General features: G+C 42.3%; 1 pseudogene; it reads left to right on the top strand.

The window, feature by feature from the left end:
- The first annotated feature begins 3787 nt into the window (after positions 1–3787).
- LOC132806814 (beta-1,3-galactosyl-O-glycosyl-glycoprotein beta-1,6-N-acetylglucosaminyltransferase-like) overlaps positions 3788–15511 on the top strand; it is a 28222-nt pseudogene continuing 16498 nt past the window's right edge.

Here is a 15511-nt window from a genome sequence, read left to right as displayed (position 1 = left end):
GGAATGGGTCTGGGTGGGTTAACCTTTCAAAGGTCAGTGTGGACTTGTTGGCTTGCATGGCCTGTTTCCATACTGTAGGGAATTGAATTTAATCTTGTCAAAGGCTTTGCTAAAATCCATATAAACTACATCAATTGCCCTACTCTCATCCAAAGACCTGGTCACTTCTTCAAAGAATTTCACCACATTTATGATGCATTTTGTCCCTCTGACAAAACCACGCTAACAAAAATGAACAAAGAAAATTACAGCACAGGAACAGGCCCTTCAGCCCTCCAAGCCTCTGCTGATCCGGATCCTCAATTAAAACCCGTCGCCTATTTTCCATGGATATGTATCCCTCTGTCCGCTGGCCATTCATGTAGCTGTCTGGATACATCTTAAACGACGCTATCACGTCCATCTCTACCTTCTCTCTGCATAAAGAACTTTCCACGCATATTTACCTTAACCCTTTCCCATCTCACCTTGAACTTGTAATTAAGTCCCCCACTCTGGGGAAAAAAAAGCTTCTTGCTATCCACCCTGTCTATACCTCTCATGATTTTGGCGACCCCAGTCAGGATCGCCACCTCAAACTCCATCTTTTCAATGAAAATAATCTTATTCTACTCAACCTCTCTAAATAGCTAGCACCCTCCATACCAGGCAACATCCTGGTGAATCTCCTCTGCATCCTCTCCAAAGTATCCACATCCTTCTGGTAATGTAGCAACCAAAACTGTATGCTGTATTCCAAATGTGGCCGAACCAAAGTCCTATACAACTATAACATGACCTGGCAAATCATGTACTCAATACCCCGTCCGATGTAGGAAAGCATGCCATATGCCTTCTTGACCACTCTATTGACCTGCATTGCCACCTTCAGGGAAATATGGGGCCTGAACACGCAGATCTCTCTGTATGTCAATTTCCCCAGGGCTTAAGTCCAAAGATGTGCAGATTAGGTGAATTGACCTTGCTAAATTACCCATTGTGTTCGAGAATATGTAAGCAAGGTGCATTAGATAGGGGAAGTCTAGAGTAATTGGTGTAGGGGACTGGGTTGGTGTGGACTTGTTGGGCCAAATGGCCTGTTTCCACACTGTAGGGATTCTAATTTACTGCATAGTTTGCTTGAGAACTGGGTCTTCCAAAATGCATCACCTTGCATTTGCCTAGACTGAACTCCATCTGCCATTTCTCTGCCCAACTCTCCAATCTATCCATATTTTGCTGCATTCTCTGACAGTCCCCATCACTAACTGCTACTCCACCACTGGTCACAGTTCTTCATTTTGAGAAACTCCCTTCCACTATTGCTCACAGTCTCCTGTTGTCCAGCCAATTCTCTTTCCATCTAGCTAGTACACCCTGGATCCCATTCAACTTCACTTTCTCCATCAGCCTGCCTTGGGGAGCCTTATCAAACGCCTTATTGAAGTCCATGTATATTACATCTACAGCCCTTCTCTCATCAATCAACCTTGACACTTCCTCAAATAATTCTGTTAAGTTGGTATTATCTCAGAATAGATAAGGAAGATCCAGTGGATGTGGGTACTTGGATTTTCAAAGACCTTTTGACAAAGTCCCACGTAAAAAGTTAGTTTGCAACATCAAAGCAAATAGGATCAGGATAATATACTGACTTGAATTGAGAATTCATAGCAAACAGAACGTGCAATGTTTGGAGTGGAAGGTAATGACACTGGATAGTAGAAGGATCAATGCTTGGGTTCCAGTTATTCGCAATAGCCTTCGTGAGTGTTTTTTCATTCATGCGATGTATATACTGGGTTCTCTAGACTACTGTCAGATATTTTGTTTATTTATTAATTGGATAATTAATATGACAGGATACTTCATTTCTTTGACTTGCAGTCTGAACTTGAACTGAGTGTTTATGCAGCAATTTAAATTCACCAGTGAAACGCCAACCATTGCAAATATAAATTCTGAACTGTTGTAATGTCTCAGGTATGTTCCCCGAATGTTATAATGAAAGAATTCTATAATTTTTGCACCAACCACAGAATGATGAAAGTGTCGGATAACGACAAAAGTAAAATCAGTCTTTCTTCTGCTTTCCATCCCTGGGTCACTGGGATTCTCTCCTTTGCTATGGCCCTTCAGTCTCTGATGGGCCCAACTTGTCATAAAAATATATCTCACTGTCAGTACTGAACGACAGAATGAAAGTGTATGGAACCAAGGGCATTAAAACCCAATCAAAACAGTCAAATCCCACCCAACCGGCACAGAAAAATAATTCTGCTTTGGATAACAGAAACAATTGGCAATTACCTCTGTCGGTTCATATCTATAGTAGAAGGGGATGTTATTAAAAATAGACCAGAATGCATGGTATTCAGAGGACAACAGCTGCATTTTTCTTGGTGCAATACTGTGTATCCACGTTCTGGAAATAGATGACAATTACATCGATCAAAGGAGGAGGTAACTGTCAACCAGACAGAACAGTTTTTGGCTGAATGAATCAGAACATTGTGAACACTACACATAGTGGTGAGATCCAGGAAAGGCATGGTAAATTAATAACATTTAATCTGCCACAGAATAACCTCTGTGATTATAATAAATAGGTCTGCTGTCACCACAGCCATGAGGTAACGACTGGTGCAGGTTGAGAGGCTGCACTTTCCTTCGGCCAGTATCATAATTCCGAGTAAACAGGTCCTTCTCCTGTTTAAGATACCATGTAAAATTCATGTCTTTGAATACGTTATTGTCATCTGACATAATATAAACAATAGACAATAGGTGCAGGAGTAGGCCATTCTGCCCTTCGAGCCAGCACCACCATTCATTATGATCATGGCTGATTATCCTCAATCAGCATCCTGATCCTGCCTTATCCCCATATCCCTTGATTCCACTATCCTTAAGAGCTCTATCCAACTCTTTCTTGAAAGTTTCCAGAGACTTGGCTCACACAGTCTTCTGGGGCAGAGCATTCCACACACCCACCAATCTCTGGGTGAAGACGTTTCTCCTCAACTCTCTGTTCTAAATGGCCTACCCCTTATTTTTAAACTGTGTCCTCTGGTTCGGGACTCACCCATCAACGGAAATATGCTTCCTGCCTCCAGAGTGTCCAATCCTTTAATAATCTATATGTCTCAATCAGATCCCCTCTCAGCCTTCTAAACTCAAGGGTATGCAAGCCCAGTCGCTCCAACCTTTTAACATAAGATAGTCCCGCCATTCCAAGAATTGACCTCGTGAATCTACGCTGCATTCCCTCAATAGCCAGAATATCCTTCCTCAAATTTGGAGACCAAAACTGCACACAATATTCCAGGTGCGGTCTCACCAGGGCCCTGTACAGCTGAAAAACCTCTTTGCTTCTATACTCAATTCCTCTTGTTATGAAGGCCAGCAAGCTATTAGCTTTCTTCTCTGCCTGCTGTACCTGCATGCTTGAGGGGTCAAAATTAACTTCATTTAATTTGTCATGATAAAAGTGGATACATCAGCATCAGGCCAGGATGAACTGAATGGAAACAGACCAAGTAAAGTATTGCTGAAAATACATTTGCAGTCAAAAGACACAAAGATTTTTAAAAAGTATGTGATTTAATCATTATAATGGAGCATGTTGTCCTCTAAATTCTCGAATTTACATTCTCACCTGTTTACCTGTATTCAAAATGCTCCATGTTCATCATTAATTCATTTGCTTTCTTGGACAGGTGTGAATCACATTTTGTAAAATATCTATGAAAGTGTCAGCTGTTCTGTTGCGATATAAATATTACCAGCTGGTGTGATCGTGAAAGAAATGACCGATTTCATTGAATTAAGTGAAATGAAGTGCAGGTATGAATGCCAGAAACAACAGTAAGTTTGACAATTGGGAACAATCCTGTGTCACTGCGCTGTCTAAACCTCTGGATTCCTTCTCAAAGTCCTTCTGATTGTCCAACTCCGTCTCCTAAACCCTCTAGTTTTGCACTCCTCTCACCTTGGAAAAAGACCTTGGCAATTCACCCTATCCATGCCCCTCATGATTTTGTTAACCTCTATAAAGGTCACCCCCTCAGCCTCCAATACTCCTGGAAAAATAGCCTCAGCCTATTCAACTTCCCCCTACAGCTCAAAACTTCCAACCCTGGCAACAACCTCGTATATCTTTCCTGAAACCTTTCAAGTTTAACAACATCTTTCCTACAACAGGGAGACCAGAATTGCGCACAGCATTCCAAAAGGTCTAACCAAAGTCCTGTATAGCTGCAACATGACTTTCTAACTCTCATACTCAACACACCAAATTCCAGTTCTTTGGTTCTTCACCCATGCTCAGTGTTGAAGAAAACTCTCGAGACTCGGACCTTGCAAACTGATTAGTTTATTACATGATAGATCATGGGAGTTCACCATCCTAACTGTGGCTTGGTGTTATTGCGAAGTACCTCAGGATACCATAGGATTATAAAGAGAAAGGAGCTGACCGTTAATTACACAGTTTGGCATGCTTACAAATTGGTACTAAATTAGAGGTTCGTCATTAAGTTCAAAACTAAAGCACTATTATGCATTCTACAAGTGGACAAATGAAATGGTATCACTACCTGCTCCAGTTAACACTAAGCAGAGATACCCCGAATTGGCTGAATGACCATGAAGAGGCAATATCTAGAGAAGGAAGGGGGACGAATTGGAAAGTCTATGTCAACTTGACTGGTTTTACAGCCTGTCCTGATCATTCAGCAAAGGGAGGAGACACTATCTTGAGAAGGAAGACAAGGACAACCTTTCACATTACCTCATAGTAAGGAATGCATAGCCAGCAAAGTTCTGGCTGGGGACACAAATGGAACCCTCAGCCGAATCAGGGAAATGGCTTCCGGGCAAATAATGTTAACCCTTCCCCAACATATAGATAAACAAATATTTCTACTAGGTGCCCCACAATTTTCTACCCAACTTCCCACAACATCCTGGTTCACATATAATCAGGTACTGGAGGGTTATCTATCTTTATGTTTTCTAAGACCTCCAGTTCTTCCTCTTCTGTAATGTGAACTGTTTTTAAAATATCAATATTTATTTCCCTGAGTTCTCTAGCCCTCGTTTCTTTTTCCAACAGTAATAATTGATGTGAAATATTCAGTTACCATCTCTCCCACCTCCTGAGGTTCAACACAAAGTCAACTTTGTTGATCTTTAAAGGGTCTTTTTCTCTCTCTCTCTCTCTCTCGAAGTGTTTATAGAATCTTTTTTGGGTTATCTTAAATCTTACTTGCCAATGTTATCTAATTTTCCATTTTTGCCTTTCTGATTTCCTTTTTAAGCATGTTCCTACCTACTTTATACCCTTCAACCAACAGGACCATATGCTTCTGAACTCTCATTATCACACTTTTAAAGACTCCCACTTGTCAGTCATACTTTTAGCTGTAAACGGTCTGCTCTAATCAACTTTTGAAAGTTATTGCATCATTCCCTTAAATTTTACCTTATTCCAATTAAGAGCTTTAACATTTTTGGAAGATTTATCCTTTTCCATAGCTTTTTCAAAATAACAGCATTACAATCACCAGTTCCAGTCACTTGCACTGCCTTGTTTTGCAAAAGATATTCAAGTTTTGCTCATTCTCTACAGGAACATTTATATATTGATAAAGAAAATTTTCTTGAACACATTTAACAAATTCTTCACCAACAGCGCCAGAGACCCGGTTTCAATTCCCGCCTCAGGTGACTGACTGTGTGGAGTTTGCACGTTCTCCCCGTGTCTGCGTGGGTTTCCTCCGGGTGCTCCGGTTTCCTCCCACAGTCCAAAAATGTGCAGGTCAGGTGAATTGGCCATGCTAAATTGCCCATAGTGTTAGGTAAGGGGCAAATGTAAGGGTAGGGGTATGGGTGGGTTTCGCTTCGGCGGGTCGGTGTGGACTTGTTGGGCCGAAGGGCCTGTTTCCACACTGTAAGTAATCTAATCTAATCAAAACTTTAACACTACGACAGTCCCTCAGAAATATCTATTCTAATTGCAGTAGTAATGTATTCCTTAATTAAATATGCCATTCCCTCTCCTCTCTTACTATCCTATAACACCTAAAGCCTGAGCTGCCTCTCTTTTCAATTCCTCAGCCAAGCTTCTGTAGTAGCTTTGACATCCCAAACCCACATTCCCATACATGTGCTGAGCTTATCTGAGAGTTAAATCATTCTCTGACCGCTCATGTCTGTCTTAACTTGCTCTTTTCTGATTCAGAAACATCCTCATATTTCTGTCTATGTGCTGTTACTTAGAAGCTCCCACCTCACCATCTAAAAATGCTGGCAGGATCCAAAACTAGAACTAGCAAATCTCCCCAGTCGGATATTGGTCCCTTTCCAGTTCAGGTGAAACCCATCCTTTTTGAACAGATCTTTTTTGTCCCAGAAGAGATCCCAACGATCCAAGAAACTGAATCCCTGCACATTGCACCACCTTTTCAGCCACTGATTTATCAATCCTATCCTTCCCTCAAGAGAAACCCCAAAAACGCAGAAATGCTGTGCCGTCCACATTTCGGAAATAAGCCCTTCATCAGGAATGGGACTTGTTTACAATAGATTCCAGTATCTGCAGTAATCTGCTGCTACATTTTCCCCTGTATCAGCTTTTATTTCTCCCTGCCTCACAATTATCCATCCCCTTTATCTGTGTCTCTTCTCTCTCTTTCTGGGCTCCATCTCCACCTATTGCAGGAGTGAGAGCCGCTAGCTGCACTTTTTCCGAGCTACTTTCAGTACTGATGAAGGGTCACTGAATCTGAAACGTTACCTTTGTTTTAACTCCACAGAAGCTGCCAAACCTGCCGAGTTCTCCATCGACTTCTCTTTTCATCCACATTCACTTCCAGATGACGTTCCCAACGCGGGACCGCACTTCTATTGGCTATAAGCACGGGATTGACAGATTTTCTGACCAATCAGAGCTGGAGGAGAGTAAAGGCCCGCCCTGAGGGCCCACGCGGGATCTCGAGACCGCGGCCGTTTAACCGACTCTGCGCGAGGTCGCGGACTGAGGCCTCGTGCTGGAGAGAAATAAGAGTTTATTTTTAAGTCTTTCCAGTGAAGGTGAGAAAAACAGCTATGATACTAATCAGTAAAGTGTTAATGTGCGGGTACGCTGAGGAGGAAACTTTTCCTATTCAATTCCCTGTCCAAATGATGTTGGCACTCGGGGTTAACAGGACACCAGATCAGGATGAGATACATCCAAGGATTCTGGTTGAAGTGAGAGGGGCACTGGCCATAACATTACAGTCTCCTCTGGACTGAGAGGAGGTGTCAGGAGACTGGAGGGTTATCAACATTATGACCTTGTTCTGTGAAGACTTGTAAATTAATGCTGGAATTGACAGCCTTGTCAGTTTAACACTGGTGTTGGGAGAGCTTCTGGAAACAACTATTGTGATAAAACTGATAATCACATGGATAAAGGTGGGTTGGTTAAAAAATATCAAGGGGAAAATTGTGTAAAACTATCTTGCTGAAGTGTTCTGATGACTTAACAGAAAGGGTCGATGAGGGCAATGTTACTGATGTGATTAACATGGATTTCCAGAAGATAGCATACAACAAATTGTGTGGAAGATTATAAGTCGTGGTACAAGAGGCACGGACAACATGGATACGACATTAACTGAGTGATAGGAAAGAGAGAGTCAATGGTCAGTGGATATATTTCTGGCTGGAGGAAGATTTGGAGTGGAGTTCCCAATGGGTCAATATTGGGACTGGCATGTTCCAGTAAGGAGAAAGGATAAGGATAGCAAGGTAAGGGCACCTTGGATAAAGAGGGAGGTTGTGAATTTACTCAAAAAGGAAAAAAGCAAATGGAAGGTTTAGGAAGCTAAAATTGGGCAAGGACTGTGAAGAATATAAAGAAAGCAGGAAAGAATTCGAGCAGGGAATTAGTAGAGCAAGAAGGGACCATGAAATTGACAAATAGGTTTAAAGAGAATTCTAGGCATACATTTAAAAAATAAAAACAAGAGGATAATGAGGGAGAAGGTAGGACCATTTGAGAGTAAAGGAGGAACTTGTGTTTGGAGGCTTGCAAAATCCTAAATGAGTACGTTGTGTCAGTATTGATCCGGAAGAAGGATTTAGAGGATTGAGAGATTAGTGTGCAGCATGCTAATATGCAAGGGCATTTTGAGATCAAGAAAGAAGTGATATTGGGTTTTTTGAAGAGCACTAAGGTTGATAAGTCGCAAGGGCTTGATGCTATCTACGCCAGGTTTTTGAGTGAGGCAGGGGAGGAGATTACTGGGACCTTGACCACGACATTTGTATCTTCACTAGCCACTGGAGAGATACCGGAAGATTGGCAAGCAGCTAATGTTGTTCCTCTGTTCAAGACTGCAAGAAGGGATAATCAAGGAAATTATAAACTGGTGAGTCCTTCATCAGTTGTTGGGAAGCTATTGACAGAATTCTCCAGGATCATATTTAAGCACATTTGGAAAAGCACTGCCTAATTAGGGGCCGTGAGCGTAGCTTTGTGTAGGGCAGGTCATGTCGTACTAACTTGATTGAATTGTTTGAGGAGGTGATCGATGAGGGTAGAGCAGGTGGATATTGTCTCTATGGATTTTAGTAAGGCTTTTGACAATGTCCCTCATGGTCGGCTCATCCAGAAGAGTATAATGCATGGGATCCATGGTAACTTTTCCGCATGGATTCTGAATTGGTTTGCCCATAGAAGGCAGAGAGTAGTTGTGGAAGGGTGTTTTTCTGGCTGGAGAATGGTGACTAGTGGTGTTCTGCAGGGAATCATACTGGGACCTCTACTGTTTGTAACAGATATAAATGATTTGAATGAAGTTGTAGATGGGTGGGTTAGTAAGTTTGAAGATGATGCAAAGATCAGTAGAGTTGTGGATATTGTAGAAGGTTGTGAGAGAATGCAGCGGCATATAGATCAGTTGCAGATATGGGCGGAGAAATGGCAGATGGCGTTTAATCCGTCTAAGTGTGAGGTGCTACTCTTTAGGAAATCAAATGTTAAGGAAAAGTATACAGTTAAGGGCAAAACCCTGAACATATCGATGTACAGCGGGATATTAGGGTTCAAGTTTGTAGCTCCCTGAAAGTGGCCACACATGTAGGTAGGGTGTTAAGAAGGTGTGTGTCATACTTCCAGTATTGGTCAGGACATTGAGACCAAGAGTCAGGATGTCACGTTGCAGCTTTATATTATGTTGGTTAAGCCATACTTAGAATATTGCATTCGGTTCGAAGTTAAAAATCACACAACACCAGGTTATAGTCCAACAGGTTTATTCAGAAGCACTAGCCTTCGCAGCGCTTTCAATGGTCGTGGAATATAAGATTCAAAGTTTGTGCGAAGATTTGTAGCTCGGGTGCTTGTTGTAGTGGTTCTGTTCGCCGAGCTGGAAGTTTTTGTTGCAAACGTTTCGTCCCCTGGCTAGGAGACATCATCAGTGCTCTGGAGCCTCCTGCGAAGCGCTTCTTTGATGTTTCTTCCGGTATTTATAGTGGTCTGTCCTTGCCGCTTCTGGGTGTCAGTTTCAGCTGTCCGCTGTAGTGGTTGGTATATTGGGTCCAGGTCGATGTGTTTGTTGATGGAGTTTGTGGATGAATGCCATGCCTCTAGGAATTCCCTGGCTGTTCTCTGTCTGGCTTGCCCTATGATAGTAGTGTTTTCCCAGTCGAATTCATGTTGCTTGTTGTCTGAGTGCGTGGCTACTAGGGATAGCTGGTCGTGTCGTTTCGTGGCTAGTTGGTGTTCATGTATGCGGATTGTTCGCTGTCTTCCTGTTTGTCCTATATAGTGTTTTGTGCAGTCCTTGCATGGTATTTTATAAACTACATTAGTTTTGCTCATGTTGGGTATTGGCTCCTTTGTTCTAGTAAGTTGTTGTCTGAGCGTGGCTGTTGGTTTGTGTGCCGTTATGAGTCCTAAGGGTCGCAGTAGTCTGGCTGTCAGTTCTGAAATGTGGCTAGTCCTTTTGGTTGTGGCATGTCCTCGTTCCGTGGTCTATCTCTTAGGCATCTGTTGATAAAGTTGCGCGGGTATCCGTTTTTGGCGAATACCTTGTATAGATGTTCCTCTTCCTCTTTTCGCAGTTCTGGTGTACTGCAGTGTATTGTAGCTCTTTTGAATAGTGTCCTGATGCAGCTTCGTTTGTGTGTGTTGGGGTGGTTACTTTCATAGTTTAGGACTTGGTCTGTGTGTGTTGTTTTCCTGTGTACCCTTGTGGTGAATTCTCCATTCGGTGTTCTCTATACTATCACGTCTAGGAATGGGAGTTGGCTATCCTTTTCTACTTCTCTCGTGAATCGGATTCCTGTGAGTGTGGCGTTGATGATCCGGTGTGTTTTTTCTATTTCCGTGTTTTTGATGATTACGAAAGTGTCATCGACATATCTGACCCAGAGTTTGGGTTGAATTTGTGGTAGGGCTGTTTGTTCTAACCTTTGCATAACTGCCTCTGCTATGAGTCCCGAGATTGGTGATCCCATGGGTGTTCCGTTGATTTGTTCGTATATCTGATTGTTGAATGTAAAGTGTGTACTGAGGCACAATTCCAGTAGTTTCAGTATGCCGTCTTTGTTGATAGGTTCCGCCTCCTGTTTTCTGTTATGTATGTCCAGTAGGTTGGCTATTGTTTCTCTGGCTAGGGTTTTGTCAATCGAAGTGAACAGTGCCGTCACGTCGAATGAGATCATGGTTTCTTCTTTGTCTATGTGTGTATTCCTGATGGCGTCCAAGAATTCCTGTGTTGATTGTATGGAGTGTTTGGATCCGCTGACCAGGTGTTTCAGTTTCTGTTGTAGTTCTTTGGCCAGTTTGTATGCTGGTGTCCCTGGTAGTGAGACTATGGGTCTGATGGGATGTCTGGTTTGTGTACTTTGGGTAGTCCATAGAATCTGGGGGTGTTGTTGCTTTCCGGTTTCATTCTTCGTAGGTCCGCTTTGGTTATCTGTCCGTTTTTTTGTAGATTCCTTAGTGTGTTATTTATTCTATATAAGATCATAAGACACAGAATTTAGAGCAAAAGTTTACAGTGTGATGTAACTGAAATGATATATTGAAAAAGACCGATGTCTTATAGCCTTATACTCCACAACCACCTGATGAAGGAGCAGTGCTCCGAAAGCTAGTGCTTCCAAATAAACCTCTTCGAATATAACCTGGTGTTGTCTGATTTTTAACTTTCTCTTCCATCATTGTATAATTTGCTCTAGAAATAGACTTGCCTTACCTCTGAGATCGTATGCTTTCTCGCATGACTCATGAACTGCCTTGTCTGGAGACTGTCTCTAATCAGCATGTGAATACAGAGTATTGACACAAGCCCTGAGAACAACGCACCATTAATACCCACTCTTGGCAAGGTCTCAACTCTGCTGCATGCAAGTGTAAGTCAGCCATCTAGTGGCGAATTTGTGGTACTGAGTCTAGTTAAGTAAATTGTCGTTGGGCCATTTATAAATCCCCACTGAATTGGAGCTTTTCGATGCAGTCGCGATCCATCTGTTTTATGGACTGGCTGCTACTCATGACATATTATGAGATGTAATAAGCTTGGTCAATTCCCAAGGTTGGATCTGAGATTTTCTTCAACAACGTCCGATGAAGGAAAGCATGCCGTACGCCTTCTTGATCACTCGGTCGACCTGCATTGCCACCTTCAGGGCTTGAACACTCTGTACATCAATTTTTCCAAGGGCATTTCCATTTGCCGTGTAGTTCACTCTTGAATTGGATCTTCCAAAATGCATCATCTCACATTTGCCCGGATTGAACTACATCTGCAATTTCTCTGCCCAACTCTCCAATCTGTTTATATTCTGCTGCATTTTCTGACAGTCCCCTTCATCATCTGCTAACCCACCAATCTCCGTGTCATCTGGAAATCAGACCACCTATACATCACTCCAGATCATTGATGTATATAACAAACAACAGTGGTCTCAACACGGATTCCTGTGGAACATCACTGGTCACAGTTCTCCATTTTGAGAAACTCCCTTCACTGCTACTCTCTGTCTCCTGTTGCCCAGCCAGATCTCATACACCCTGGAGCTCCAGCAACTTTACTTTCTCCATCAGCCTACCATGGGAAACCTTATCAAATGCCTTACTGAAGTCCATGAGTATGACATCTATAGCCCTTCCCTCCTCAATCAACTTTGTCACTTTTAGATTAGATTAGATTTCTCAAAGAATTGTCTTCAGTTTAAAAAAAAAGCCAAGCATTAAAATCCCTGTTACTCTTTCTTTCGTTAAAGCTTCCAATGGAAGTATTTCAAAATACAAAGTATATTGCACCGCTGTTACTTTAACTTGAAGTAGTTAAAACTCTCTCTGCTCAAAGTTTTTTGAAAAGGAACGAGCATTTGGAAAGGCCTTGGACATAAAGATGCAGGTTAGATGGAGATCTAAATGAAGACAGAATATACTCAAAGTGAATTTCACTTCTGGTGAGAATCCAGAAGTCACTCAGGAAGGGCACTGTTAAAACATCTTTTTTTTCCCCAATGTCTGCATAGTCAGTTGCCCAAAACAGAAGAGACCTTTGAGATGATATTGTAAAATCAGGCAGTCAGTGGAAATGCTGCTGACATTGTGTCTGGAAAATTCTAAACTAAAAGCAGCAAAACCATTAATCAATTTAAAAAGTTTTTAATACATGAATTTTAAATTGTCTAGGAGAAAGTGAGGACTGCAGATGCTGGAGATCAGAGCTGAAAATGTGTTGCTGGAAAAGCGCAGCAGGTCAGGCAGCATCCAAGGAGCAGGAGAATCGACGTTTCGGGCATGAGCCCTTCTTCAGGAATGAAGTAGGTCTCATGCCCGAAATGTCGATTCTCCTGCTCCTTGGATGCTGCCTGACCTGCGCTTTTCCAGCAACACATATTCAGCATTTTTACATCATCCTCAGCTGCAAAATGCAGTCCAATTACTGAGCATGGGGAGAAGGCAGAAAGGTTTCATATTTAGTATGATTTTTATTGCTTTCGTAGGATGTTTCAGACAAGCTGACCAACCAATTTAGTTTTAAAACCTGTTGTGTTCTGTGAAAAGTTGTCAGAGCTGTAAGATGTTTACCTGTTTTAAGGACGCTCCAGAACGCTCCAATTATCATGCTCTGCTTCCAAGGCAAAAGATTTACTTCCCTCTACAGGAGCTAAATAGCACAATACAGACTGAGTTATAACATAGATTAGACAATTAGTCCAAAATTGCACTGATAAATCCATAATTTGAAGGTCTCTTATGGTAAAGTCCATGTGTCTTGTCAAGGAGGCCTGGGATCAAATCCCACTTGTTCAGAGATGTATAATGATTTTGAACATAGAACATCTCTACAAACAATGCACCTGAAATGGAGCTCCATTTGTGTTGACAGGTTATGGATACATGATTTTCCAGCAATCTTGTTTTTAACTTGCAGTTTAGCAACATGGCCAACACTAGCAAGGCTTGTCATTCACTTCCATTGAGACAGTGCTGGTGAGTTGCCGACTTGAACAACTGGTCTATCGGTGAAAAGCATCTATACTGATGTTAGGCAGGGAATTCCAGACTTTGGTATTCCTGCATTGTCACTGAATCAATCTAGTTCTAAATTAAGGTAGGACACGAATGTGAATGCACCTGTCAAGTTAGTCTTTTTCAATGATGGAGATTCCAAAATTGGAAGCAACAGCTTGACAAGTGGCTCCAGGATACAGTAAGAACAGGAGCTGCACATGGTGCTAACATTGCACGGTTATCAGCAAATATTCTCACCTCTGACATTATGAAGGAGCAAATAGATGCAAAGATAAAGCAAAAGATTTTCTCCCGATTTTTGAAAAATCATTGGTTAAGTCCCAGTTCAGAAACTCTGCTGAACAATGGGTAACATAATATAGGACGAATGGCAACGCAAAAAAGGGGAGTCACTGAAATGGTATTGAGGATAAAGGATGATAGCAAGAATAGTTGGAACCAAGAGAAGCTAGGAATATTCTTCTTACAGCAGAGTAGGTGAAGGGAACTATTTATAGAACAAGAAACAGGCTCCACTGACAGCAGGATGAGTGGTCAGTGTATGTATTTGATGGAGGAATGATAGTTGGTAAAAGGTAGTTTGGTTCCACATGGGACTTCCCTCCAAGTGTCCCTCTTCTCCATCTCCATTTACCTTTTCCAGGCAGAATTCAGCCCCATTCCCTATTCTCCCCCATTCACCAATCCTTCCATTTCCCTGCTTCCTATAGTTCTTTGACCTCCACATCTCCCCAGTCTCCTCAAGCCCTCCAACTTCCTCTTTGCTCCACTCTCAGTGAATAGAAGTTGGGTTTCTTTGCTCTGTGACTGCATGGATAGAACGTGCAAAAGCAGGTAAGTTAGGAATACCATACAAGCAACAAGAGGAATTGCTTACCTATGCAGGGGCTATCACCAATCCGGCTGACCAAGGTGTTAGTTAGGCCTACAGTGGAAGTGGCACAGGCCACATTCCCAAAACTGTCTAATGCAATAGCACATGGTCATTATGTTAGCCAAAATGAAGCTTAAGAAATTGGAAATCATATATAAAGTATCAGTGTACAGCCCTTCAGTATTAAATACTTTAATCAATTAAGCACAGTAACTAGGTTAAATGACATCTGCTTAACCACTTGAACTGAAGCAAGTGTTAATGCTCCAATAATGACATAATATTGTTCGCAGATAGTCAAACTTCGGGACATGAAGTTAGTGCATGGTGTACTGAAAGTATGCTCACGTTCCTGCACAGCCTTAGTCGCAAAGATAAAATCTTTTATGAGTGATGGCAGAAATTGAACTCCCCTCCCACTCTGATAAGGTCATGCAGGTCCTTGGCTCCTCCACCGCACTCCCTCACCCCCGCCGCCTGGAGGAAGAATGCCTCATCTTCTGTCTCAGAACACTTCAATCCCAGGGCATCAATGTGGGCTTCACCATTTCTCATTTCCCTCCCCCACCTTACCCCAGTTCCAACCTTCCAGTTCAGCACTTCCTCATGACCTGTCCCACTGCCAATCTTCCTTCCCTCCTATCCCTCCACCTAAAGTCTGTCCTATTGCACAACTTAGCTACCTTCCCCCCCATCTCCACACCCTCCCCCCCATTTATCTCTCCACCCCGGAGGCTCCCAGCCTCAATCCTGATGAAGGGCTCCTACCTGAAACATCGATTTTCCTGCTCCTCAGATGCTGCATGATCTGCTGTGCTTTTCCAGCACCACTCTAACCTTGACTCTGATCTCCAGCATCTGCAGTTCTCACTTTCACCTAAAACTTTAACATAGCAGAAGGAAACTGCTGGTTACTGCAAGTATAAGTGATTAACTCTGATATCACATGCCGGTGACTGTGTTCTGAGGATCTGTGTACAATGTGATAAACACTATTGTGACTGTGACTATTTTAGCAAATGGAGGGTGAATGAATAACATCCAAGTGTAAAAGTAGCTCTGGCCATAACACTGGCTCGTGCTTCTTTCTACATTTTGGCTCAGAT

The sequence above is a fragment of the Hemiscyllium ocellatum genome (assembly GCF_020745735.1).
Source record: "Hemiscyllium ocellatum isolate sHemOce1 chromosome 15 unlocalized genomic scaffold, sHemOce1.pat.X.cur. SUPER_15_unloc_3, whole genome shotgun sequence".
Classification (NCBI taxonomy): domain Eukaryota; kingdom Metazoa; phylum Chordata; class Chondrichthyes; order Orectolobiformes; family Hemiscylliidae; genus Hemiscyllium; species Hemiscyllium ocellatum.
The sequence above is the reverse complement of the archived record's forward strand: the minus strand, read 5'-3'. Positions and strand labels throughout refer to the sequence as shown.